This window comes from Biomphalaria glabrata, chromosome 2 (genome assembly GCF_947242115.1).
Source record: "Biomphalaria glabrata chromosome 2, xgBioGlab47.1, whole genome shotgun sequence".
Lineage (NCBI taxonomy): Eukaryota > Metazoa > Mollusca > Gastropoda > Planorbidae > Biomphalaria > Biomphalaria glabrata.
In genome coordinates, this window is record NC_074712.1 from 53,350,597 (window position 1) to 53,377,009 (window position 26,413).

General features: G+C 36.7%; 1 protein-coding gene across 8 annotated transcripts in view; it reads right to left on the minus strand.

The window, feature by feature from the left end:
- The window catches only part of LOC106077154 (zinc finger MIZ domain-containing protein 1-like), a 389,001-nt gene that overhangs the window by 298,826 nt on the left and 63,762 nt on the right, over positions 1 to 26,413 (minus strand). For all 8 annotated transcript variants that reach the window (XM_056021400.1, XM_056021414.1, XM_056021410.1 and 5 more), the window contains one exon: positions 20,061 to 20,087. The gene's annotated coding sequence lies outside the window, so the exon portion shown is untranslated. Of the gene's footprint in view, positions 1 to 20,060; positions 20,088 to 26,413 lie in introns of those variants that run through there.

The window sequence follows — 26,413 nt, forward strand, 5'->3', positions numbered from 1 at the left end:
AATTGCTTGAATTATTTAGAGTTACTTCTAGCTCAAATGATGTACAAACTCTTTATGCACATTTATTTCAAACATTGATTGAGGTTTTCACTTTATAACGGTATATCCTATCATGGACTGTAATACTTCTGCATGACGTAATTCGGATATTAGCAAGCAACAGTACAATGTGTTTGTAATTATAATAATATTGTTGTATTTTTTTCCCCTGGGAGAAATGAATTCCTTAAAATGTCGGTGAAAAGCCTTTGGCAAACACTTTTGATTAGGGGAAAGCTTTGTGGGGGGGAGGGAATGGCGTATAGGAAGAGAGACAAATTTAAAGAGGTAAAAATAATGTTAAAGGTGAAAGAAAGTGAGAAGAAAGTGTGTATTAAGCCAGAGAAGGGGGTGTGCTATACACTGAGAGGAAGAAAGGAAAAGGAAGAAAATAGGGGGAGAGGGGGGGTATAAAAGCGACTTTTCTCTCTCTATCTCTCGTGAAACTCCAACTCGCTAAAGATAGCCGTTTAGTGGAGGGGCAAAGGATGTGAGGTGTAAGCGAGGAGAGGGAGGGAGTAGTCGGAGACCAGAGAAATATGAGAAACCAGGCACGGCGGACAGGAGTAGGTTAGAAGGGTGTGGGGGGGGGGGCAAAGAAATAGTTTGAAAAGATGTGTCCAGGACAAGACGCGGGGGGGGGGGTGACGGCTGCTGAGAGAGTACGGTCTGTCGGCAAATGGAATGGGAGGAGGTCTTATGAATAGCGAGGGCTGTATTAAAACATAAGAGTTGAACATACAAACTGGAAGAAAATGGGGTCGCTGTGAGAGCAGTTGGCAACAGGCTGAGGGGCGCGGGGAGGAGAAGGGCGGGAGTGGGGTGTTGAAAGATAGAAAGAAAATTAAGAACAGAAATAACAAATAGAGAGTGTAAATAAGATGAAGAGAACATGAAAAAAAAAAAGACGATCATGCGAAGGAGGAGACTTGCCAACTAGCAGACAAAGAGAATCCCAGAGAAGGTCTACGTGGCTCTGTTTAGTCCTAAGCGTAGACCCCTTTCAGTCCATTGATTCAATATAAGGACGATCTTTGGACAATATATGTGACCAGATCTAGACTCTAGTTGGCAGGTAGAACACTATGGACTGCAACCACTCTCCAAGGTCGTTGGAGTTCACAGCGAAAGTTGACTATGTCCAGTAGACTACCTAGGTCTTTTACCCCTACCCTTTGAGTTCACAGCGAAAGTTGACTATGTCCAGTAGACTACCTAGGTCTTTTACCCGTACCCTTTGAGTTCACAGCGAAAGTTGACTATGTCCAGTAGACTACCTAGGTCTTTTACCCCTACCCTCTGAGTTCACAGCGAAAGTTGACTATGTCCAGTAGACTACCTAGGTCTTTCACCCGTACCCTTTGAGTTCACAGCGAAAGTTGACTATGTCCAGTAGACTACCTAGGTCTTTTACCCCTACCCTTTGAGTTCACAGCGAAAGTTGACTATGTCCAGTAGACTACCTAGGTCTTTTACCCGTACCCTTTGAGTTCACAGCGAAAGTTGACTATGTCCAGTAGACTACCTAGGTCTTTTACCCCTACCCTCTGAGTTCACAGCGAAAGTTGACTATGTCCAGTTGACTACCCCGGTCTTTTACCCGTACCCTTTGAGTTCACAGCGAAAGTTGACTATGTCCGGTTGACTACCCCGGTCTTTTACCCGTACCCTCTGAGTTCACAGCGAAAGTTGACTATGTCCAGTTGACTACCCCGGTCTTTTACCCCTACCCTCTGAGTTCACAGCGAAAGTTGACTATGTCCGGTTGACTACCCCGGTCTTTTACCCGTACCCTTTGAGTTCACAGCGAAAGTTGACTATGTCCGGTTGACTACCCCGGTCTTTTACCCGTACCCTCTGAGTTCACAGCGAAAGTTGACTATGTCCAGTTGACTACCCCGGTCTTTTACCCCTACCCTCTGAGTTCACAGCGAAAGTTGACTATGTCCGGTTGACTACCCCGGTCTTTTACCCGTACCCTCTGAGTTCACAGCGAAAGTTGACTATGTCCAGTTGACTACCCCGGTCTTTTACCCCTACCCTCTGAGTTCACAGCGAAAGTTGACTATGTCCAGTTGACTACCCCGGTCTTTTACCCCTACCCTCTGAGTTCACAGCGAAAGTTGACTATGTCCAGTAGACTACCCCGGTCTTTTACCCCTACCCTCTGAGTTCACAGCGAAAGTTGACTATGTCCAGTAGACTAACCCGGTCTTTTACCCCTACCCTCTGAGTTCACAGCGAAAGTTGACTATGTCCAGTTGACTACCCCGGTCTTTTACCCGTACCCTTTGAGTTCACAGCGAAAGTTGACTATGTCCAGTAGACTACCCCGGTCTTTTACCCGTACCCTCTGAGTTCACAGCGAAAGTTGACTATGTCCAGTAGACTACCCCGGTCTTTTACCCGTACCCTTTGAGTTCACAGCGAAAGTTGACTATGTCCAGTAGACTACCCAGGTCTTTTAGCCGTACCCTCTGAGTTCACAGCGAAAGTTGACTATGTCCAGTAGACTAACCAGGTCTTTTACCCCTACCCTCTGAGTTCACAGCGAAAGTTGACTATGTCCAGTAGACTAACCAGGTCTTTTACCCCTACCCTCTGAGTTCACAGCGAAAGTTGACTATGTCCAGTAGACTAACCAGGTCTTTTACCCCTACCCTCTGAGTTCACAGCGAAAGTTGACTATGTCCAGTAGACTACCCAGGTCTTTTAGCCGTACCCTTTGAGTTCACAGCGAAAGTTGACTATGTCCAGTAGACTACCCCGGTCTTTTAGTCGTACCCTTTGAGTTCACAGCGAAAGTTGACTATGTCCAGTAGACTACCCCGGTTTTTTACCCCTACCCTCTCCTCACAAACGCAGACAGTACAAATGGAGCAAAAAATACCTCACGAAGAGATAACTGAAGAGTGGGTGGGTGTGGGGCATGCTGTTTGAAGAGGTGATGACAACGGATATGTTAAATTGACCTTTGTCCAGCGTGTGAGATAAGAGCAGAACGTCGACAAGGAGATCCATAATTAGGCCCCGGGGCCGTCAGTGATTAACTCTTGATGTAAAGTTATCGTGACCTGATGAAATGGACAGAGACGCTTTAGTTCAGTTATTTTTTAATGGACAAATTTTTTTTTGTCAACAACCTGTTTTACTAGGTCTAGATTTTGAGAGGAACAATGAAATCCGGAATTAGAAACCCAGTTTTTAACTCGGTAAAACAAATAAAAAAAAAACTGATGGGTGTCATTCTGTGAAGCCGCACCCTCAGCCGCCATCGTACTTAACATCTCTCTCTATAAGTTAATGTTTCGCTGTTCCAAACATGCCAGATATTGGAGTTGTTATCATTGCTCTTGCTCTACACAATACATCATCTTAAGTTGATAAACTCAGAAATGAGTTTCTCACACTATTCCCTCCTCCATTATTCTACTTTCAATTTGATCAAAATTCCGTGCGAGTGTTTGTCAGCAACATAAAGACAGACTTTGTATATAAAGAAATAGAGAAACTCAGTCACAAACAGTATCACAACACTCTCTCTCTCTCCAACTTCTACTTTTAATTAAGCACAACAAATGTATAGGACCCAGTGAAACATGAACAAATATCATCATGTCTTTGGATTAACTAACTCCTATTAAGAAAGGAGAGTATCCTGGGAGAGGCAGAACAATGGAAAGAACTAGGCGCCTGGTTGTTTTCTTGTTTCTGGGGAGAAGGCAAACTCAATTAATCCGACTGGATTAGTCTGGCTATACACTGGCCTCAGACTGGTTAGATTGCTATCACGATTGCAAAACGGCTATTTGGTTACAGGAGCAGAGATCCAATCCCATGTTTCTCGTCTGTCTTCATTTCCTTTGTCGCACTATCCTGTGATTTTTCTCTTTGAAACTTGACTCATGTTGTGATACACTGGAGGTGTTTGTGAACGCATTAAAACAAACATGTCGGTTAGGTCAAGGTCATTTACGAAGATCTAAATAAATGGTTTAGTGCATTGTAATTTACTGACACACCAACCACTGTCCACACGATGTTTAAGAAGTAATGTCCAGTAATACTGGCGTAGCTAGGTATTTGTCATCATTTAAGTGCTCCTGCATTTTGCGTAATATTTTATATTTAATGTAAAAAAAAAAAAAAAAAAACTCATTTGGGGGCCACCCTAAATTTTCAAATTCTCTCCCCCCCCCCTCTCCCCCCTAGCTAAGTCACTGTCCAGTAATGCAACAGTAATAAAACTTTTCGGACCATTCTAAAGTAAGAAAAAATATAAAGTTCACCCTTCAGACCATGCGCTCAATAGGGCAGATTATTTAAAGGGTCATCAGTTTCTGTTGTCCAGGGCTAATGAAGGTGTCATGTGGCCAGCACAACGACCATCTGCCTAAACCCCAACTAATGTCAAGAACCACATTAGAGCTGGGTGGACTCAGAGGCGCCCTTCGAACCCGGTCTCCTCCGGTTCGGAATCCACCGCGCCTCCAATCTATACATTATTAGTCTCTGCTTCTCATTCCCCCTCTCCCTCAATTCCTCCTCGTTTTTTGATGGCACCTTAGGGTGCTCGTATTTACGTTATTAGATAAAGTATTCTGCTTTTGCTTTGGAAATGTCTACTTACTAATATGACTATGGTACCTTAATTGTAATTCCTAATAAAGTAGAATTTAAGGTGCTAAACAAAAATAATATACCTATAAAAAAAAAGATCACTTGGCCACACTCTGTTTTAGACGTCGCTTTAATCCTTTTATTTTTCTTTGGCCAACTGTTAACGAACAAGGAGTCATGTGGCCAGCACAAAGACCAACCGCCCTTGCTATCCCTAACTTAAGTCAGGTGGGACTTAAGGGCGCCCTAAAAATCCCAAAATTCAAAATCCCAGTCTTTACCGAGATTTGAACCCAGGACCTCAGGTTCGGAATTCATGCACTTAACTTAATTTAGAATTTTAGTTTTTTCTTAAGCCAGAGCAGAACAATTTGATATTTTATTCCCGCTTAAAAAGTTTATATAAGGGAAGAACCGCACAATATTGCAAAACTTATCTCCTTTTATTCATGAAAAAAAAAATTGATTTATTACCACAAATGAATTAACTAATTACACATTTGTTTATGGATTCAAGTGTTGTCATAGACAATAAATAATTTTGGATAGTTTCAACTTGATCCGAGAATGGGAATCGGGAGAAATAACGTGTATAAGATTTGTACCAAACAGACGGAGTTGATATAAACTTTGTGAAAATATACTCTACTAAAAAGACCCTTTGAGAAAATCAACTTTCTTGAAATCAAACCAAATTTGTAACGGAATTTTTTTTGTTCCACCTGACATGGCCCCAGGGCTACAGCGTTAGGGCTTGATCAAATAAAAGACGAACTAAAAAGCTTATTAAAAGTGTGTGCGAGCGTGTGTGTGTGTGTGTTTGTTGATGTGCAGCCAGTTTCAAACAGACAAAGGCAACAACAACAACAGAAAGAAAAAAAAAGTTAATATTTGAAAATGAGATGATAGGAAAAAAAAAATCTGGCAATAGCCATTCCTCATTACAGACTCCACGGTTAATTTTTTTCCCTAATCTCTCTCTCTCTCTCTCTCTCTCTTGCTCTCTCCCTCTCTCACTTTTGTTTTTCTACTTTCTAACACACAAATGATATAAAACTGTATTTAAAAAGGAGGCGGAGTTGAGTGAGGTGAACGAGAGATTTAGAAAAGAAAAAAAGGGAGAGAAAAAGAAAAATAAGCTTTATCCAGATTCCCGGGCCATGAAACCCATTAATCACGACGAAGCGGTCGTTGTGTATGTGTGTGTGTGTGTGTGTGGTGGGGGGGGTGAAAGTAGAGGTGACGCTGAAAAGAGAGAGAGGGGGGGGGATGGGAAAAGTCTGATCGTTGTCAGCCAACAAGCCACCAAATCACAGCTCGCAAGCAGCAATATGGCGGTCTGGCAGCCATCTTGTTCCAGGCTCGAGATAGAGACGTCATTTTCACGTGCCAGCGGAAAGCGACGGAACTTGCCGGAACATGCCGGAACGATTCTGTGTCTAGTGACACACAAACACACATATCACTTCATCAAAGTTAGTGCATTGTATCAAAATAATACAGCTTCGGTTAGATCTTTGTCTATTTATATTTAATTCTGAAATATAGTTTTAACAAATCTTTATGCTTTGTACAGTGCTTCTTAAACTTTTATTAGTGACTCCTCAGCGGGGTATGAACCAAAACCCCGGCGCCAAGAGTTTTCTTGCATTCTGAGTTTCAGAGATTCCTTCACCTAAAACGCAATCTATGTCCTAATAAGACGAACGCTAGTGAAATAAACTCAAATTGAGAATGGCGTGAACTGGCCGATACTGAGAGATTTTTCCAGGCAATAGAGCATCATGTATGTATGTGTTTGATTGTCATAAGACCATCCTCGTGGTCAGCAAGACGTCTTGTAGCGGCTCGCAAAAAAAAAACGCCAACATAACGATGGTGCATCACTCGGGAGAATGTTGACCGTGCTGGAGTGTAAGAAAGACGTTTGAATTCTGGGATAGTATTGGCAAAAATTAATTGAATTTTTTTTTCTTATAAAAAAATAATGCCCCGATCTTAATGCAGACGTTTCTAGAGAAAACAGAATGAAAAATTAAGCGACGTCATTTAATGTCATATTTGATCATTTAGCATTTTTGGAAGTATGTGTACTAATGTTGTTTTACAATGATCTATGCTCAAATATGGATCTAGAACTACACCGTACACAGAAAGATGCTTTTGTTTGTTTTTGAAATAAAAGACGTCTTCGTTCCACTCGCTCTGAAGTTTGTCCCAATGTCAGCCTTGTAGTCTACATGTAAACATAGAAACAGACTGCATTCATTTATTTTGTACAAATAAATAAATAAACACTCGCAGATAACTGCAGTATAAACTAAATAAATAAACACTACCGCAGATAACAGTATAAACTAAATAACTTAAAATTGCAACCTCTAGAAGAAACAAACACATTCTAAATAAACACAATTTAAATTACAAAAATAAAATGCACGAGAAATACAAATGGTGCTTTCGCATTAATACTTTTTAAAGTAGAAATACTGATCAATTCCTTCATGTACTAAACATACCAAATATATAGGCTTAAAAATATACCAAAGCATGTTATACCACATAAACTATCATTTACAATTATTTTGACCAGACCACTGAACAAGACACCGATAGCAAAGACAAACAGACACAAACACTCTTTTGTTCCCCTGGCAATCAAATCATTAAATAAGAACAATCTGATATAAACTTTGTCACATGTAAATTATGAGTGAGTCTGGTGTGAATGTACACTTTGGTTTCTTATAGTTATAATGCTTTTTGTTTGGTGTAATGCACAAAGTGAAAGACAAATTTCCATACGGACAATAAAGATTATTATTAATATTATTATTATTAATATTTCAGTTTGCTTACATATATGTCATCGACTGAGTTACGCTTGCTGAAACATACCTAAAAATTATTTTGTTTTTAGAACAAACAAAAAAACGCTTAATATTTTTTTGTATAGAGCAACGTTTCATGCTATAAGATCACTACTCTCTTAATCTCTTATGTGGAGCCTTGGTGGTGGGGTGAAGGGGGTATTTTTGTGCTGCCTTTAGGCGCTCTCATTTTGAGTCTGGATTCGAGCTCAAGCCTCATTGAAAAGCGTCGGTTTAAGCCACTCAGCCAAACATCTGTCAGTACTTCCTATAGTTAATTCAAAGGTGGAACTCTCACCTGAGCAATAGGGCGATTTAACTTTTATCGAAAACTGGCATGATTTTGTGTGTGTGTGTTTATTCTTATATAACACACACTCATGCACAAAAAGACACACAAAATACATAGAAATTTATTTTTTAATGTAAACATTTTTACTTGATTAAAGATCTTGCGATCTATAAGGCAGTTGATGTAAAGGCTATCTGTTTTTGTGGCCCAAGGTTAACGAGGGTTTCATATGGCCAGCAAAACGACCAACCGCCTTTACTTTTCCCAGCAAATGTCAGGTACCCATTAGAGTTGGGGTGGACTCAGGGGCATCCTAGAAATCCCGAAATTCAAAATCACTGTCTTCACCGAGATTCGAGCCCGGAACCCGTCGGTTCGGAAGCCAAGCGCTTTACCCCTCAGCCACAACATCCCACTACTACTTGATTCATTTCTTATGTCCTGATGTTAAGTCACGAACAAACAAGAGTTCAAGTCAAAGAGAAATGATCGGCCATTGGGGAGAAGGTTCATATTGGAACTCAAAGTGCAACTAAATTTAGTCAAAAATGAAAAAGTCAACCATCGGGTTGGGTTTTTTGCTATCTTTAGAGAAACGTGCAAACCCCCCCCCCCTCAAAAAAAGAAAGTGTAAAATATACATTTCTTTTTGACCAAGGAGAATTATCAACAGAGTTGCAAGTAAGTATACTTAGTAATGAGAACTATCAACAGTTGCAACAAAGAAATAAGAACTATCAAAAAGTTGCAACAAAGAAATAAGAACTATCAAAAAGTTGCAAGAAATAGGAACTATCAACAGAGTTGTAACTAAGTAATGAAAGCCGTACATTATATTGCAACTAAGTAATGAGAACTATCAACAAAGTTGCAACCAAGTAATGAGAACTATCAACAGAGTTGCAAGTAAGTAATGAAAGCTATACACTTTATTGCAACTAAGTAATGAGAGCTATCAACAAAGTTGCAAACAAAGTAATGAGAACCATCAACAGAGTTGCAAGTAAGTAATGAAAGCTATACACTTTATTGCAACTAAGTAATGAGAGCTATCAACAAAGTTGCAAACAAAGTAATGAGAACTATCAACAGAGTTGCAAGTAAGTAATGAAAGCTATACACTTTATTGCAACTAAGTAATGAGAGCTATCAACAAAGTTGCAAACAAAGTAATGAGAACCATCAACAGAGTTGCAACTAAGTAATGAAAACTATAAACTTTATTGCAACTAAGTAATGAGAGCTATCAACAAAGTAGCAACCATGTAATGAGAACTATCAACAGAGTTGCAACTAAGTAATGAGAACTATCAACAGAGTTGCAACTAAGTAATGAGAACTATCAACAGAGTTGCAACTAAGTAATGAGAACTATCAACAGAGTTGCAACTAAGTAATGAGAACTATCAACAGAGTTGCAACTAAGTAATGAGAACTATCAACAGAGTTGCAACTAAGTAATGAGAACTATCAACAGAGTTGCAACTAAGTAATGAGAACTATCAACAGAGTTGCAACTAAGTAATGAGAACTATCAACAGAGTTGCAACTAAGTAATGAGAACTATCAACAGAGTTGCAACTAAGTAATGAGAACTATCAACAGAGTTGCAACTAAGTAATGAGAACTATCAACAGAGTTGCAACTAAGTAATGAGAACTATCAACAGAGTTGCAACTAAGTAATGAGAACTATCAACAGAGTTGCAACTAAGTAATGAGAACTATCAACAGAGTTGCAACTAAGTAATGAGAACTATCAACAGAGTTGCAACTAAGTAATGAGAACTATCAACAGAGTTGCAACTAAGTAATGAGAACTATCAACAGAGTTGCAACTAAGTAATGAGAACTATCAACAGAGTTGCAACTAAGTAATGTGAACCATCAACAGAGTTGCAACTAAGTAATGTGAACCATCAACAGAGTTGCAACTAAGTAATGTGAACCGTCAACAGAGTTGCACTGTTACTAAGGTAAACATTTAGGATAGGGAGAATGGTAAACATATTGTTGTATTTATTCTTAAGCTGAAGTGGGGGAGAGGCGTCAAGCACGTGATACAATGTCTATGTGGCAGCTGCCGACAAGCCCATGATACACATCCTGTCGGCTCTCCAACACTGCCGCTAAAAGTTGACTCATCCTGTTAGCGCCGGGATCTGTAGGAACATTAACTCCTGCTTTGTCACTCTCTCACTCCCCCTATACCTCATTTCAGACACAAAAACAAATCACGGGTGGTTCGACCCTCCTCTGGTTAGAAATTCACCCTTCTACCCCTCTCTCTCGCACGATTTTTTTTTTTTGACATTCTCTCCCTTTTGTATCTCCCTCTCTCTCTCTGACCTTAAGATTTGTAAAACCCGATCCTTGTTTCTCCCCGCGCCCCGTGTTAGAGCCAAATGAGAAGATGAATGGTTGCGATGAACACGTGGAGGGTGTATTGATAGATCGTGAATAGTGGCATCTTATTGGGTGGGGTCGCTCACTTGAATGTTAGAACCACTGTCAATAAAGTTAGCATCCAGTAAATTTAGTTTTAATTTCTCGACCTGACGAAACGAGGATAAGTCGAGGGAGCAAGTGTGCGTGATTCACCCCTCTTTTCCCCCCTCTCTTTCCCTCTTTTTTTTTTTTATTATTGTCTGAGACTATCTGCGCTAGCAAGTCCTACTCGAGTCTGTATACAGTATCCAGCTAGTAAGGACTTAGCGAGGCTTCATTACGTGAGTGGTGAGGTCGCGCTTGGCCGTCTATGTAATTGATTTGATCAAGTTCTCAATAAACACGGCGCGGAGAGTCAGTAGTCTGGAGAGGTGGCGGTGTTGACAGACCTGACTACACCTGACTGGTGACATATTGTCCTTGATGTTATGCCTCCACTAATGCTGTTACGTTACAGTCTCTTGATAAGAAAGAAAGGAATGGAGTCTCAGTTTTATGAAACTGATTAGCTTCTTTTGATAATAACAAGGATTATAGTAATAAAACAACAAAGTATAAAAATACTTAAAAAAAACAAAAAACAACACAAAGCTTATATTAAAGTGTTCGTGTATCAATTATTTTGATTCAGTAGTTATGTAATGAAATTTGCAATAGATCTAGACCAACGACAATTTGTGCCCTTATAATTTTAACTAATTATTTTTGTATTTCATGCTATTAGCTTACTCACTACGCTATGATCCTATCACTTGTCTGGACCAGTGGGGAATGGGTTGGGGGAGAAAGAAGGGGGGTACCTGGGTGAATGTTATTGTCATTGCGTTTTTAATGGATTTATTTATTATAATAAACTTAAAGTTTAACGATCTGGATAAAAACTTGAGGGCTCTAGCCTCCTCAAATTAACACACTAACCACTGCATCAGAGGAGTGCTTAACAAAATAGAAGGTTTTAAAGTTATCGATTGTTATTTGCAAACTTTAAAGTCAAGTACAATTTCTTTCCATTGATCCATGCCAAACAAAATAATTAATTACTAATGGATCAACTAATTGTTTATTAATGTCAATTAAATAATTGTTATTTTTAGCGCCCCCTTAAGGGGAAAAAGCCGCTATTAGGTTTGTGCTAAATGTCTGTCTGTCCGTCTGTCACACTCAGATCTCGAAAACTAGAAGAGATATGAAAAATATTATTTCATCATTAAATGCGGCTTGAAAAGTTTAGGTGCAACGTCTACTTTTGGTTTTCTAAAAGCAAACCGTTTAATTTAAAAAAAAAATTAATTATGCAAGCGATTTTTTCATAAAAATACACCAATTCTAAAACAATTAGGTAAATGTAAGGGAGGCAATGTTATAATATGCTAACAAAGATGGACAATTCTTGTGTATTTTCAGTATCACTAAGTCAAATATATTTATAAAATGTACAGGAAATGGTTACAACAAATATAAACAATAGTTTTTTTTCTGGTCAACTAGCTGCTAAAATTGAAAGAAAACATTTCTGTTTGTTTATTAAGGCTAATAATGCACTTTGTATGTAAATATCACGCACATTTTTTAAATTGGACTTTTTATGCAGCGACTTTCGAGCAGTAGCGTAACGTCGCAACATGACATGGTGCCAAACTATTTCCTTAAAATTAAAAAAAAAAAAAAAAGATTTTATTTATTTTTTGTTTAGTGCCCCCATCCGAATAAAAGAAGATTATTTTTGTGTGTTTTGTCTGTTGGTCGGTCTGTCCGTCACGATTAGATTAACAGATAATACTAGAGGCTATTGTAAATCTGATTTAACCTTTAATTTTTCATTCAGAAATATTGCAATAGTTTTAAGTATCTATAATAGATTGTTCCGGATGTTTTGTGAAAAAAAAATCAATGCCAATGAATATTTGTTTGCTCTTCTAACTTATATTAGATTTTATTTCCATGCTTAAACGTTGCAAGAAACACATGATCTTTAATATATTGTTCCGGTTTTTTAATGTAAATAGCATATAAATGCTAAATAAAAATATCTTTACTGATTTATATTTCATTAACTATAGAGTTGTTCCGGATATTGTTTTATAAAAAATTAATTATGTCAAATGATTGTTTGAAATCGCATATTTGACTAATATTACACTTATATTCTTTGACACTACGTCACTATAGTTTATTTATCAATATCAATTCTTCCGAATTTTTAATTTAAAACAGCTTTATGTCAAATAATTTTTTTTTTCAAAAATATCGACAATAGGTTATTCAGGATTTTAAAATAAGAAAGTAAATTACTAGAAACGATTATTGAAAATCAATTTTTAGACTTATTTTACACTTAATTTTCTTGCCGAAACATAATAAAAGTTGTTTGATCGGTAAATAATGTTCCGGATTTTATTTCGAAACAGAAATCGACCGACATTACCTTAATTTTCTTACAAATCGTCGCCAAAAATTATCAGAATTTTATATGAAAAATCTAATAACGCTAATAAATGTTTGAAATCCCTCTTCTAATAGATAAAACAAATAATTTTCTCATTTACGAAAATTGGTTGTTCCGGATTTTTTATCTAAAATAGTTTAACTCTATTTATGTAAAATCGCAAAGTAAGGTTTGAAAAAAATCTCCATAAGGCTATGGTACATCTAATTTTCATAACAGATCATCCCACAAATTTAATTAACGGCATTTGATTAATCTGGAATTCTTATTTTCTCTCACTATAAATATATAAACATCCGGAACAATCTATTATAGGACTGATTATCTCTACGGTCTCGGTTTCATACCCTGCTCGATGCCATCCTCAGTCGACCAGCGAATATGCGGATCCGACAGGGATCCGTCTCCCACGGGGGCCGCCTCTGAGTTTGTGTGGCAACACAAACTCTCTTTGTAATCTTGTTTTTAAATTTATTATTGTATTGTCAGGTAACAGATATAAGTGTGCAAATTTTAAGCTTGATACGAGATTGGGTGTGGGAGAAATAACGTGAACAAACTTTTTACGAGACAGACAGAGTGAGTTGGCACAGGCTTTGTAACAACCTAAAATACACATTCCAAAAATATTTTTTTTTAAAGATTTGTATATAATGCTTAAGTATCTTCATGATCATAGACAATACAACATACAACGCGTATTCTTGACTGTAACTGACAAATCAGCTGTTTATTAGGACCCTATACAGGTTCAACAGTCAACAAGGGATGTTACCCCCAAATCCTGAGTAGTAAACTCTAAATAAATTAATATAATACAATAATACACATACTAACAGAATCAAAGTTACAACGTTAATTAAGGGATTATACGTTCTCAATACCACGGACATCCTGAGTTTCTTCACACACAAAATCTCGCATGACTCTAATACATACTTTGGAGTCTCGCAGGACTCTAATACATACTTTGGAGTCTCGCAGGACTCTAATAAATACTTTGGAGTCTCGCAGGACTCTAATACATACTTTGGAGTCGGCGGTAAGAAACACACAAAAAGCCAGAGATTCTAGTTTCAGCAGTTCAACACTCTAACCACTCAGCCAACAAATCCCACCAATAGCCCACATTGGTATGATTGATAAGTGATGTGACCATGGTGATGAAGTGATGTTCTTACATGATGGCCCTCTTGGTGTCCTATCACAAGGACATGACACCGGACAAGGCGGGAATTTCCAAAAACTAAAAATAGAAATCTAGCAAATGCCAAAGTATTTTGCTAGCTTCCGAGAAGGTATCTCTTTAGCTAGAAAGAGGACATTCAAATTTGATTTTATTTCAACAGATTAAGTTCTTTCTAATAATGCAATAAGCATGTCACTTATTTATTTTTTACACTGTATTTGAACTAATTAAAGTTAGTAGGTTTTTTTTTTCTTTTTCAGTTCTTGTGTCATTTGGAATCTGTATCACGTTTCAGCGTGGGAGAGCTCAGTCGCTCATTCGGAATTAGCTTTTTTTTTTTTTTTGCAAATTAATTTTTGTAGTATATTTTAAGGCTTGATGGGGAAAAAAAAATTCTGCTTACATTTTCATAAGCGTAAATTCGCAAATATTAAAACCTCACTAACAAAACATGTAAACCACTTTTGAAAGAATTTAAAGGGGATGTGTTTGTTATCTAAACAAAAGATATATATATAACATCATCTGGTCATTGAAAGGTTGGCCAACGTTACACTATACACTTGTGTCCTCGGGTTCTTCACGATATGCTTTTAGATGGGTTGGGAAAGAGATTTCAATAAAGAGAAATGAAGCCATTGAAAAGATTATAATTTTACTCGCTTCGTATATAAGACCACGTAGGATCCACCGTGACATGAAATACAAAAAAAGATACATTACTTTACATTTATATTGCTTTTTCTAAAGTATTAAATGTTTTCTGTTTTAGCGACTGCACGTGAAGCCTTAAAATTGTCCTGGATACGAGTGAATCAATGAGTTCTTAAAGAGACAAAGCTAGCGTTAAGTTTCTTCTAATAGAAGGAGATCACTTTCCACTGGACAACAAAACTAGTTTCAAGGAAAGGTCAAATGTAAAGTGAAATGATAGAGCGTAGACTCTGGAGCAAGCTCGGAGATAAACAAAATCATCATTTCGTTTTAAGCAGACGACATTAAAAATAGAATTGATCTCACCAAGAATAGACATCTGATTCTGAGAGTCTGGAAATTTCTTTCTATTAGCCTCTGGGTTCAAGGTTCAACAAGCCACTAGATATTAGACTCGTTACGTTTGCATATACTTTAAATTCGGTAAAGTAAAAGCCACTGATAGCTACAGTACACACAAACTCAATACACATTGATACACAATAACACAATCACACCTATGTATATATATCTTTTAATCATCACTTTTAACATCCTGGGAACATTTTCTCAAAACTATGTGACAAAAAATGAGATTTAAGTGAAGCAATCTTTAACTTGTAGTCCTTTGGAAATATCGCACAATAGAAACGTTTCGTCAATGAAAACATTTGAGGATAAGGCTCTCCTCAAAGCAGGGCCGGTCTTTAGCCACTGCAACCTATGCGGCAGCAGTGGGCCCCGCACTTTCATAGGCCCCGCGCGAATTCTAGGTGTAAATGATTAAATTAAAACCTTTTAACTTATTATTAAGGAGTTCCTCGAATTCTCCTAAAATTGCAAAATATACGAACAAGTCATGCAACTTTTCTGAAATTATTAAAATCTTCATCCATATCTCCTTAAAAACAGACAAAATTGTCCTTTCGGGGGGGGGGGGGTTCATTCAATATGGAAAAGGCCAATCCTACTCGCGATGAAAAAAAACCGGCATTTGTCAGCTTTCATTTAATAAAAATGATATAAAAAGTCGAAACAAACAACAGGAATCAAGTAAGTAAGTTTTAGGCCTAGGGTTAAAAACTCTAATTATTTTAATCATCAAAGTCGATGTATGAAAGAACTTTTTTTTTCCAGTGCCGTTTTCCCGCTTTAATAAAAGGTCAATTTTTTCCGATGGCTAATTTCCGGTTCCTGATTAGCCGGTGACCGATTTTCCAGAAAACTCAAGCATAGGAAAATTTACTTTCTAACAATTTTAAGAAGGTCAATACTTTTCATATAAGAAAATATAATATTTGATCGTTCGAGTGATTCTCTCTGAGCACGTGACACTGAGATATATATGTATTACTTCCATACTGTAGACAGTGGCATCACTAGATGGGGTTGCGAGGGTACGGTTCAACAAAAAGAAACAAAAAAAATTGGGATGGGAGAGGTAACAGCCCAAGCGTTCCGCACAGCGTGACGCCGACCATTGAGACTCCACTGTGTATGTAGATAAGTTGTAAGCTTTTTCTTAAGTTACTTATAACTTCAGATAATGTCATATTACTAGAGTATATGTGTGACGATCACACTTGCCTCACACTTGATAATTCAACAAAGTGAAGAAACATCGCTGTATTTTCTTCCAAACTTCTTCAATAATACTTCTTCAACTTTCACATAAAATTAACTTCTCAATTCAATAACAACTTGACTTGATACTTCATAAATAAGACTTAAAGATACATGAAACTTCACTTAGTATAACATTCAGCTTCAACTAATAATATTACTTCTACTAATAAAACTTTAATTAATGGACCCGCTAATATTACTCTACCAAACTATTACTAAGTGAGGACTAAGCGAGGACCCCGTCTAACTGACTTTCCCCTAATTTATACTTTTTTTAATCGGATGTTCTAGAATCATGGAAACTTCTCAGATAACTATTTTAGTAACTTTGACCTTCTAGAAGCTGACGTGTGCTATTTTTTTCCTTAACCCCTTTCTTTGATTGGATACCTAAAATTAACTTGATTACGCTGGACAGCACTGGCTTGACCTCGAGCTTCTAGAAACTGGTCGAAATAGGTCACAGACTCGACTCGTGACAATATGCTTCAATGGGATACTGTCATTTGGTGTCATTTGGTGAAAGGTTAATGCAGATGTTATGCGGCTAACAGCATGTTCAATAACATTTCAAGAGATATACTATTTCAGACTGTTCGCCCCTTCTTAAAGTGTTCGAAAACTGGCCGACGGAAATCCACTGGAAAGATAGATTGAACTAAGTATTAACACCTGGCGGCTTAAAGAGGTGAGGCGCTGCATATTTTGTTGTTGAACTATTACATATCACGAAGACAGCCAGGTAGAGCTAATATCTACGTAACAACAAAAAAGATATGGATCATTCTTGACTCCTGTCTGTCGTCCTCTAAGAGTCAAGATACCTAACATGTATACATTCATCACTTGTTGTCTACCTCCCCCCCTACTGCACTTCCTCACTTAGGTTGGGTTTAAACTTTATCGGCATGGGTTTATTTCGTTGAACCTATATCAACATTTACACTGTCATAGATACAAACCTTTTAAGTTTTTTAGCTTTAAGTGTTTTCGTTCAAGTTAATTTCAACATTGTCAGTTCGATAAGAGATACACTCATACAGTACTTGTCCGAAATGAAAAAAAAATGCAGTGTTAATTAGAGCATTAAACTTGTATGCTTTTTTTAAAATACGAAGCTTATCAGTGCGTTCATAGTCTCTGCGCCGGATACATCTAAACTTCAATTATGCTAATACCCATTAAAGGGAGGGGGGGCAATTAAAGCAATTGACCAACACCAGGGCCGAAGCATGTGGAGGCCCCGGGGCAGAACTTTTGTGGAGCCCCTTAGACGTTTTCGAAAGCTGTAATAAAAATCCACTAATTACTAAAACAAAAAAACAACAACACTAATATCTAAACGAAAGTACTTGTACATTAAATTACATTTTCCTTCGTTTTAAAAAGTATTTGGTATGCATATGTTAGTAAATAAAAAAACAAGTTAATTTTTAGGGTTTACGCTATGTAGTAGATCACGAGTATAGTACGGGAATAAGAGTACACTGTAGGTGGTCACTTTTCAATGAGGTCAGTGTTGTCAACTGTAAGATTGCGAGAAAACAATCTTTTAATAAAAAAAAACGTGAAGTAGCTGACCCGTCCAAATAGAGATCTTTTCTCTTTTGTGGATGCCTCTTTCTTGTGGCCCTGACTGACCTCCCTTAAATCCGGTCCGGACCCACACAAAAACCATTGGTTTAACAGTTTAACTTTGTCAATTACAATAAACGCATACACATAAAGAGTGAGAGACAGATACAGAGAGACATGCACGAGAGTTAGAGATATAGAGATAGACTAACGGGAAAATTGAAACACAGAATACCTACGTTAGAGAGATAGATTAGGAGTTCAGGGTCAAGTTAAGGAAATGTAGTCGTTGTTGAGAGCTAATTTAATACTAACAACCAAAGCTAAAACAAACACATTGATGTTCCATTGAGTTGGCCAGGAGAGAGCTCTGATGGCAGACACTGTAAGCAGTAATGAAGAGACTTGCTAGAAGAAGACGTCCTCAAAAAGCAAATGAAATGAGAAATTGGAAACTCGAACTAGTATCCATTGACAACTAGGAAGTGACACACACTATCTGTGTGACTGACTCTCGAGGCAGCAAATGACGGCAATGAGCTACAATGAACGACACAAACATATCAGTGAATAAAGACTAAAAAAAAAACACAGGTTACGAGATAAAAACCCAAAATTAAGACATTCAAATGGCAGTAGGGCGTTTGCATTATGGGATTGCACATCACTTTTTCTTGGGACGAGTGTTTGGGAAGGTCAGGGCCAGAAAAAAAAAAGGGGGGGGAGGAGGTTTTTTTTTCTTCTCAAATTTTAAAATAAAGAAAAGAGGAAATAACATGGGAGGAAAAAAAGATAATGAAATTGAAAGAAAAAAAAAAGAACAAAAAGAAAGGAAGAGAAATGATAAAGAGAAGAATGTAAAACTACAAGACAAAGTTTGAAAAGAAAAATCAAATTCGTTTTCAATGTCACGCTTACGTAATAATGTTTCATTTGTTTGTGTTTGTTTCTTAAACTCATCGGTAAAATACAATAGGAGAGGATAGAGGGACATAACAATATAAGAGGGCAGAGGCATGATGAAATAATGGTGGTATAAGAGGGCACAGACGTAGTGAAATAATGGTGACAAAAGAGGGCAGAGGCATGATGAAATAATGGTGGTATAAGAGGGCAGAGACGTAGTGAAATAATGGTGACAAAAGAGGGCATGGTGACATGATAAGTTGTTGGAATAAAAGGCTCTTGCCAACAAACTAAACGTTATATTAAGGGATATAGATCTTAGAATTCATAGAACCAACTTGTGATATTAAACTCGGGATAAATGTCCACTGTTGTGAGGGGACAGCTTGGTCAGTTCACGAGACAATATATTTTAATTAATATCATTTAAACAGATCAAAACGTTTCAATGACATGCCATAGGAAGACTGTTATGAAATAGATCGATATATGATGCAGTAGTTAATTACTGTTTACGCTTCTTGGTCAATTCTATTTTTTTTTCAGTCAAAGGATCAATAAGGCTCTTATCTTAATAACTAAAAATACTTAAAATCTGTTCAATACAAGAACATATGACTTTAAGGCAGTTACTCAGCCTTTTCCTTTTATACTCTCGCTAATTAGATCAATTATATTTATAGAAATATATAACCGTAACTTCCGGCACCTCCTACCCACAAAAAAAAGATAACTCGCAACAATTACGATCCTCTGATCATGTATTCTATTGTATTATATCTCACTATTCAAAGTGACGTTATTTCTTTTTTAAGCGATCACAGAACAAATTCATACTATATTTCGCTTCATCTCGCTGCTTAGCACAATAAGTACAGATTTTTAATTGTCACCAGACTAGATCCAATATATCTTGAAATAGCTACTATTATTGCAAATATTCTCTATTTAAAATCTGATTTAAAAAAAGACGTCACATGGCCTAAGTTGGAACTTTAATTCCAAGTTCAGAATCCAAGCTTTCATTTTAATTTTAGAGTTATATATAGCAGTGATACAAGTTTTTTTTTTTTTTTGTCATCATGCTTGGACTGACAAATTATTTAGATCAATTAGACTGTATTTTAAACAGCTAAATAATTAAAAATTACTTTAGACATCAGAATTGCTGGCTAAAGAAGTGCAATTGAAAGATTAGAAGAGAACAGCAGCACGTGAGATGAACATTTTTTTCCAAATATTTCTAAGTGTAAGAAATAACGAAGTTTTTAATGGAAACTTTTTTAGAAAAGAAAATTACAGCACACTGTGTCCAAGTCATAACAAGAAAAAAGATAATATATCTGATTATACTCACTTGAATGTCGCTTTTGTAAGACAATACCTGAAAGGAAGAAGTAAAGAAGTTTAAAAACAAATGACGCAAAATAAATTACAAAGCACTACAAACGTTATGAAATTGTTGTCAATGAAAATGATTCTCTCTCAAAATTATTCAAAAATGCATTTAATATTTGTGACGAGATCCATGTTCTTTTAAGGTGACCATTAATAGGATATCGAGATAAGTATTTGGTGTAAACTATGTCAAAGTATTGTATGAATAAGAAACATAGTATCGTATAAACTTCACAGTAGTATCGTTATTTATTTATACGATACTATATGAACTGTATCAAGTATCCGACTACTCCGTAGTGTGAGGTTAGTTGTTTTCTTTTTGCTAATGACTTTCTTTTGTTTTAAAGTATTTATCAAAATTTAAAACAAAAAGTTGTGTGACATTTCCTTGAAACCAAAAAAAGTTGAATAGTTTTCAAATTCGCTTTTAGTTTTTGAGATTTAAACTGGACGGACGGACGGACAACACAAAACCTATACAGACGTTTCCCTAGTAAGGGCGAGGGGGGGCGCTGAAAATAAATGCGTTGTGTCGGAAATTTAAAAAAGTTTCCATTGTACAAATGTCTGTATCAGCATGCAAACTTAAATCATGAAATATTGATCAATAAAAATTTAGCAACGTCGTTGAAAAGACGTCCAACTCTAAACAAACTAATTTATCGTCATTATTTTTTGTAATGACTCTCTTTGTTTTAGACGCTTTCAGTTAAGTCTTTGGTGTTCTTGGGAGGCAAAGCAGCTGTCGTGGTAAAGCTTTTGGGTTCCAAACCGCAGGGTACCGTTTTGAATCCTGGTGAAGACAGTAATTTTTAATTTTGAGATCTTAATTAAAGGTGAGTCCACCCAGCTCTAATGTGTATCTTACATTAGTAGGGGAAAAGTAATGACGGTCGGTCCTTGTGCTGGCCACTTTAAACCCTCGTTAACCGTGGGCCATATAATCTGCCCTACAGATTGCAAGGTCTAAAAAGGGAATTTTGTTTACTTTGGTGTCCTTAATTTACAGCTCCATTTCAGAGGAAGACAAAGTGAACGTATTTTCCTTGTTCGGTTATCTACAACCAAAACAGCTATTTCTGCCTTCTTCCTTTATACCAAGAAATAGAGAAAGCGTACACAATGAACACTTTGATGAATTTGCAGTCCACAATGAACTTTTAAAAGTCCAAGTGTGGAACTAAAAATAATGTTGTTTATAGCGATGTACTCTTACCGCACGCTAGTAATCCTCTAAATATCTATTTTGGCGTCATTGGCAACAGGGTAAATGGGAAGGGAAGTAACTCTTACAAAGAGAGAAAGAAATCCCAGGGAAATGATGACCCGATACGAGGATGGGTTACCGCCACTTGACGACCCTTTCATCTCGACTTGTGCCAGGTTTCCTCCGTTACCTATCAATCATTTCTCCGGCATCATAAATACAGCGCATCCGTAGATACATTTGATTTAGATCTAGGTCCTATCAAATGTTTACAACATGTATGTAAGGAATAAAGATTTAAGAGTTAAATTCATATCTCTATTGCATTATACGAAAGTCTCTTCTCATTAACACTGAGATTAACCCTAACTGGAAATGTGTGATAATTAAATTACAGAAACAATTGGAAATTATTTACATGTAGAGAACGAGAAAGAGACATAGACAAATTCTACCTGCGATGGAAGATTGATATTGTAATTTATTCATAAGCCAAGCGTAGTATTCATCTACAGCTTACTAAATTTTGTAGTGGTCATTGCCTACACAGACCTTTCTTATTGCTATTTTTGTTTATTTTTAAAAATCGATACAGGAAGACATTGAAGAAAATGCTATTCAGCAAATCACTTTATAGATACCTTGAGCAACTGTCTTATCTTATAAATAACAGACGTCGCATCTTATCTTATAAATAACAGACGTCATTTCAAAAGCATAGATAAATTTTTTTTTTACTAAAACAAAATGTAAAAGACATTGATTATAGTATAAAATCATTGTTTAGTTTCCGATTGCATTCAATAAAATACATTAAAGTCAAAGAAAAGTTTTGATTATATCAATATTTATAGACCAAACAGATCTTAACCAAATTCATCCATTTAAGATAACATTACATTAAAACATTGTATCAAATGTGTCAAATAAAAAAAAATTGTTAGTGTTTCTTTTGGATGTCTCAGAATTTTGTGATTTCAACTCTGAAGAGTTCCATAGCAACACTCAGTCACACTTTTCTTAATTCCAAACATTTTTACTTCCTTTCACGTTCGAAATCTTTCTTTCTCTTCGTCTCTCTCATTCCCTCTCTCTTTCCCACTCTTTTCTTCTCTTCTAAACCCTAACCTTCTCTTTTTTAATGAAATTCCATTAGGCAGACAAAAATCAATGTCAATATCTGGAGTAAGCTAGCCCTCCCCCGCCCCCCTCCTCTTCTACACACACATAAAAAATCGATAACTGACAGGGAATTTGACAAGAAAACTTGTTTTCTTCTGCTTGGATTAAATGGAAAGTTCCATTGATAATCTAATACAGGCCGTTTCTTTAATTCCTCGCCTTGCTTGAACGCAAGCAAAGCGCTGATGGATGCGGCGGGCCGATGGGATATGTTTAAGATGAGGAAGAACATGATTGTCACCCTTTGCTGTGTAACTCTTCCATATCCGGAGATTTAAAAAAAAAAAAGGGCGGCAAGGGAGGTAACAATAATCATGATCATAATAATAAGTGGAGGAGAAATGTTAATTCCTCAGAGCGGATCACGACGAGTTCAAGTGACAATAAGGGGATTGTGGGCAGAGGTCAAGGTAACAGCATCAACTCAATGGAGGGGTCATGGAATTAGCCATCGATCATGTGATGGAACAATCCGACAAAAAGTGACCACTGTATTTAAATTTCACTGGAGCCATCAGCGAATTGTTTGGCTCAAAGGAAAGCGTGTGTGGGGGTAGAGACAAAATGTGTGGGGAAGAGACAATGATGTGTGGGGGAAAGACAAAAATGTGTGGGGTAAGGACAAAAAAGTGTAGGGTAGAGACAATGATGTGCGGGGTAGAGACAAAGATGTGTGGGTAGAGACAAAGATGTGTGGGGTAGAGACAATGATGTGTGGGGTAGAGACAAAGATGTGTGAGGTAGAGACAAATATGTGTAGGGTAGAGACAATGATGTGTGGGGTAGAGACAAAGATGTGTGGGGTAGAGACAATGATGTGTGGGGTAGAGACAAAGATGTGTGGAGTAGAGACAAGGCTGTGTGGAGTAAGACAAGAATGTGTGATGTGTCTTCATCCAATCCTCCATAGCATCAGAGGTGTTTCGGCATTATATCATCGATGTCACTGTGGTTGTAATTAAAGGCGTGACAGAAAAAAACTTAAATTGAAAATATTTTTTAAAAATAAGAACACATTTTCTCTCCCTCTTTCTCTCTCTCTCTCTATTTGTGTGTGGGTGTGTGTTAATGCTATATTGAACTATGCATGCTTTGAGTGTGTGAATGTCTCATGGCATGTTGTGTATTTAGAGTGTCTAAGACAGTGATGCTCAACTTTTTGTCTCCCTTGGAGTAGATGACGCATGTGACATAGACAACGGCCTGTGATATTTTTTTTTTTATTTAACTAAAAGGTTAAACAAAAGTATTGAACTAAAAAAAATAATTTGGTCCAATGTTTAATTCAAACAAAGGTGTAGTTACAAACTAAAAAGTCTAATTTATGTAAAAAATAAAAAATACTTTAAAACTACAAAGATCATATGAAGTGTAATTGTATCAATTAGTTTGTATCAGTCATGTAATTGCATACATAACTGACCTACACATAACAGGATAAGATACGATAGTGTGCGATTAGAAATGTTTTTACCAATTGTTTTTTTTTTAGCTTTCACAATGCACAATCTTTTTACCACACAGACAGACAGACAGACAGAGTGAGTTGATATAAGCTTTGTAAAAATGTCTACTTTCTTTCTATATTCCAGAATAATGACGGTTAATAGCACAAAACAGTTTTCTGATCAAGTGATATTTGATCACGTGATATCAACGACTTTAATTGGAAAGCGCCAAGTTTGTTGTTTTAATGAAATTACAGTCCTTGCAATGGACTAAACATAGGCAGTCTTTTTCTTCAATGAATTGAATATTTCAATAATAATAATAACAAAAAGGCATGTCTTCGATTCGACAGTATTTCATGTGGCTACGCAGTCCCAGCCACGACCTACATATCTAGCGCTGGTCGATTTAGCTTCTCTATTCATTATGTCTAGGTCCGTCCTAGGCAGCGGATTTTCTTTTGGTCTCAAATGTGTATCCCGCGACCTTTGTAAGAAATCTCCAGCCTTCTCGTTCGGAAGCCGCCTGCTGCCAGGTGCTATCTTCTATGTCAGTTAAAGCAAGCTGGCGCCTAAGCTGGTCTTAAAGCGTTTCCACGGGGCACCTCTGTTACTCCTAAGACCTTTTAGCTCACGCAGGTGAGTAAAGTTAAAAAGTAGATATCATTAACACTTACAGTTTTGTAATCTTAAAGTTAAACATTTAATTGAGCAAAAGAAAAAAAAAAGCGCCTCACTGAAGTTGATGTTATGATATCTCTATTTCCTACTTTGCCTAGGCATTGTACAGAAATGCCCAGGCATTCTTTAGAATGACTAGAACTGCTTTAGGCAAAGTGTGAAAAAATGGAGCTAAGATATATTAATATAAGTTTCTCGGATAATTATTTCTATTCGCCAGCAATCTAAATAAGTACTTTTCTTCAAAGTATGTCTAAGTGTGTAGACTATATGTTGCTTTATTGCACTAAGTAAAGTGTTATACTACAGGTTTTTCATGTGTTGTATAAAAGAATATGTAATAAAGGCAAACACTACTACTAAAAAGGAACCACGTGACTAGATCTTGATTTATAAGCTGATCAAACGTTTTGTTGTGGTGATCTTGGAAAACATAACAAGTGAATTTATCATGGTAAACAAGATCAATTATTTATTTTTTTGGTCTCATTAACACAGATTTCGCCATCGAAAAAAAAAGCTTGTTTTGTAAATTGTTATACATGTTCCGGATGTTCCTTCAGGCTTGAAGATAAGTTAATCTTAGCCCGAACCATCCGCAGGATTAACATATATGTGTACCCCCCTCCCCTCCTTTTTCGAAAGTTTTTTTTAATGCGGCCCGTGATAGAAAAAGATTGTCCACCCCTGCCTTAGAAAATAGTTCTACATATAACATCTGAGTATTCTTTGACTTTTCAGCTTTTTATCGAATTAATTTTTAATCACGTGTTAAAACTGTATCAGGATCATGGTTATAAATTCCTTTTCACCTTTTAGGTGGATCAAATTATCAAAATTAAATTGTGCAAAAAATACACTATTTAAAAAAAAATCAACACGCGGTTAGGGATTGAAATCCTCAGATTACAAGTCTGATACACTGAACTAGTCGAGTACTATTTATAGACGAGGACATTGAGCATAAAAAGTGGAGTGATTACATACGGAAGTATAATCTTGTACTTTTCAATATCTCTCCTTCAAACAACAAAAATATTGGGTCGAAATTGCGAATAAAAAAAATAATTTTTTAGCAAATTGAACCGCTGCTGTTTCAATCATAGAAACAGTTTAGTGGTCGTAGACCAAAGGTAAGTGATAACAGGTTAATTTTTAGGTTTTTGTTTTTTGTTTTGTCTTGTTTTCCACAAGAAGTGGGAGAATTGATGATGAGTGAAGGCTTTTAAAACTATATATACAACTATTTTTGTGTTGTGTCGGTTCTCTTTGAGGAATGTTGTTTTCGATTGAAGAAGAGTCCTTAACATCACCATATATTTCCAATTAGGATCAATAAAGCAGTCTTAGTACTCACGCAATCAGATGAATGCTGCTGTCTTAAGATTGAACTGTTCTAAGACCTTAAGTTTTTTTAAAACAAAGTGGAAACAGGATGAATGCTTGATGTTCCTCGCTCAAACGTAGTAGCAGAATGAGTTGCCAAGCGATGGAAGAGCTTTAGAGTAATTTGAAAACTGGCGAACATCTTAATCCCATATTCCAAAACAGTTCATTCATTTCAAGGAAACAAATTCATTTTCGTATCTATGAATTAACTCTAGAAGATAAAGTTTGTTTTAAATTTGAACAAAAGTGAGAACCGCTGATAGAAACACAATCCATTTTGTCATTTAAAAAAAAGCAAAAGAAAACAAATGCTGAGTAGGAAGGAAGTTTTCTCATTTCTCTCCCCTTTCCAACCAAAAAAAAATCTAAACCAAACCAAAAGATTGTATGATTTGATTCAAT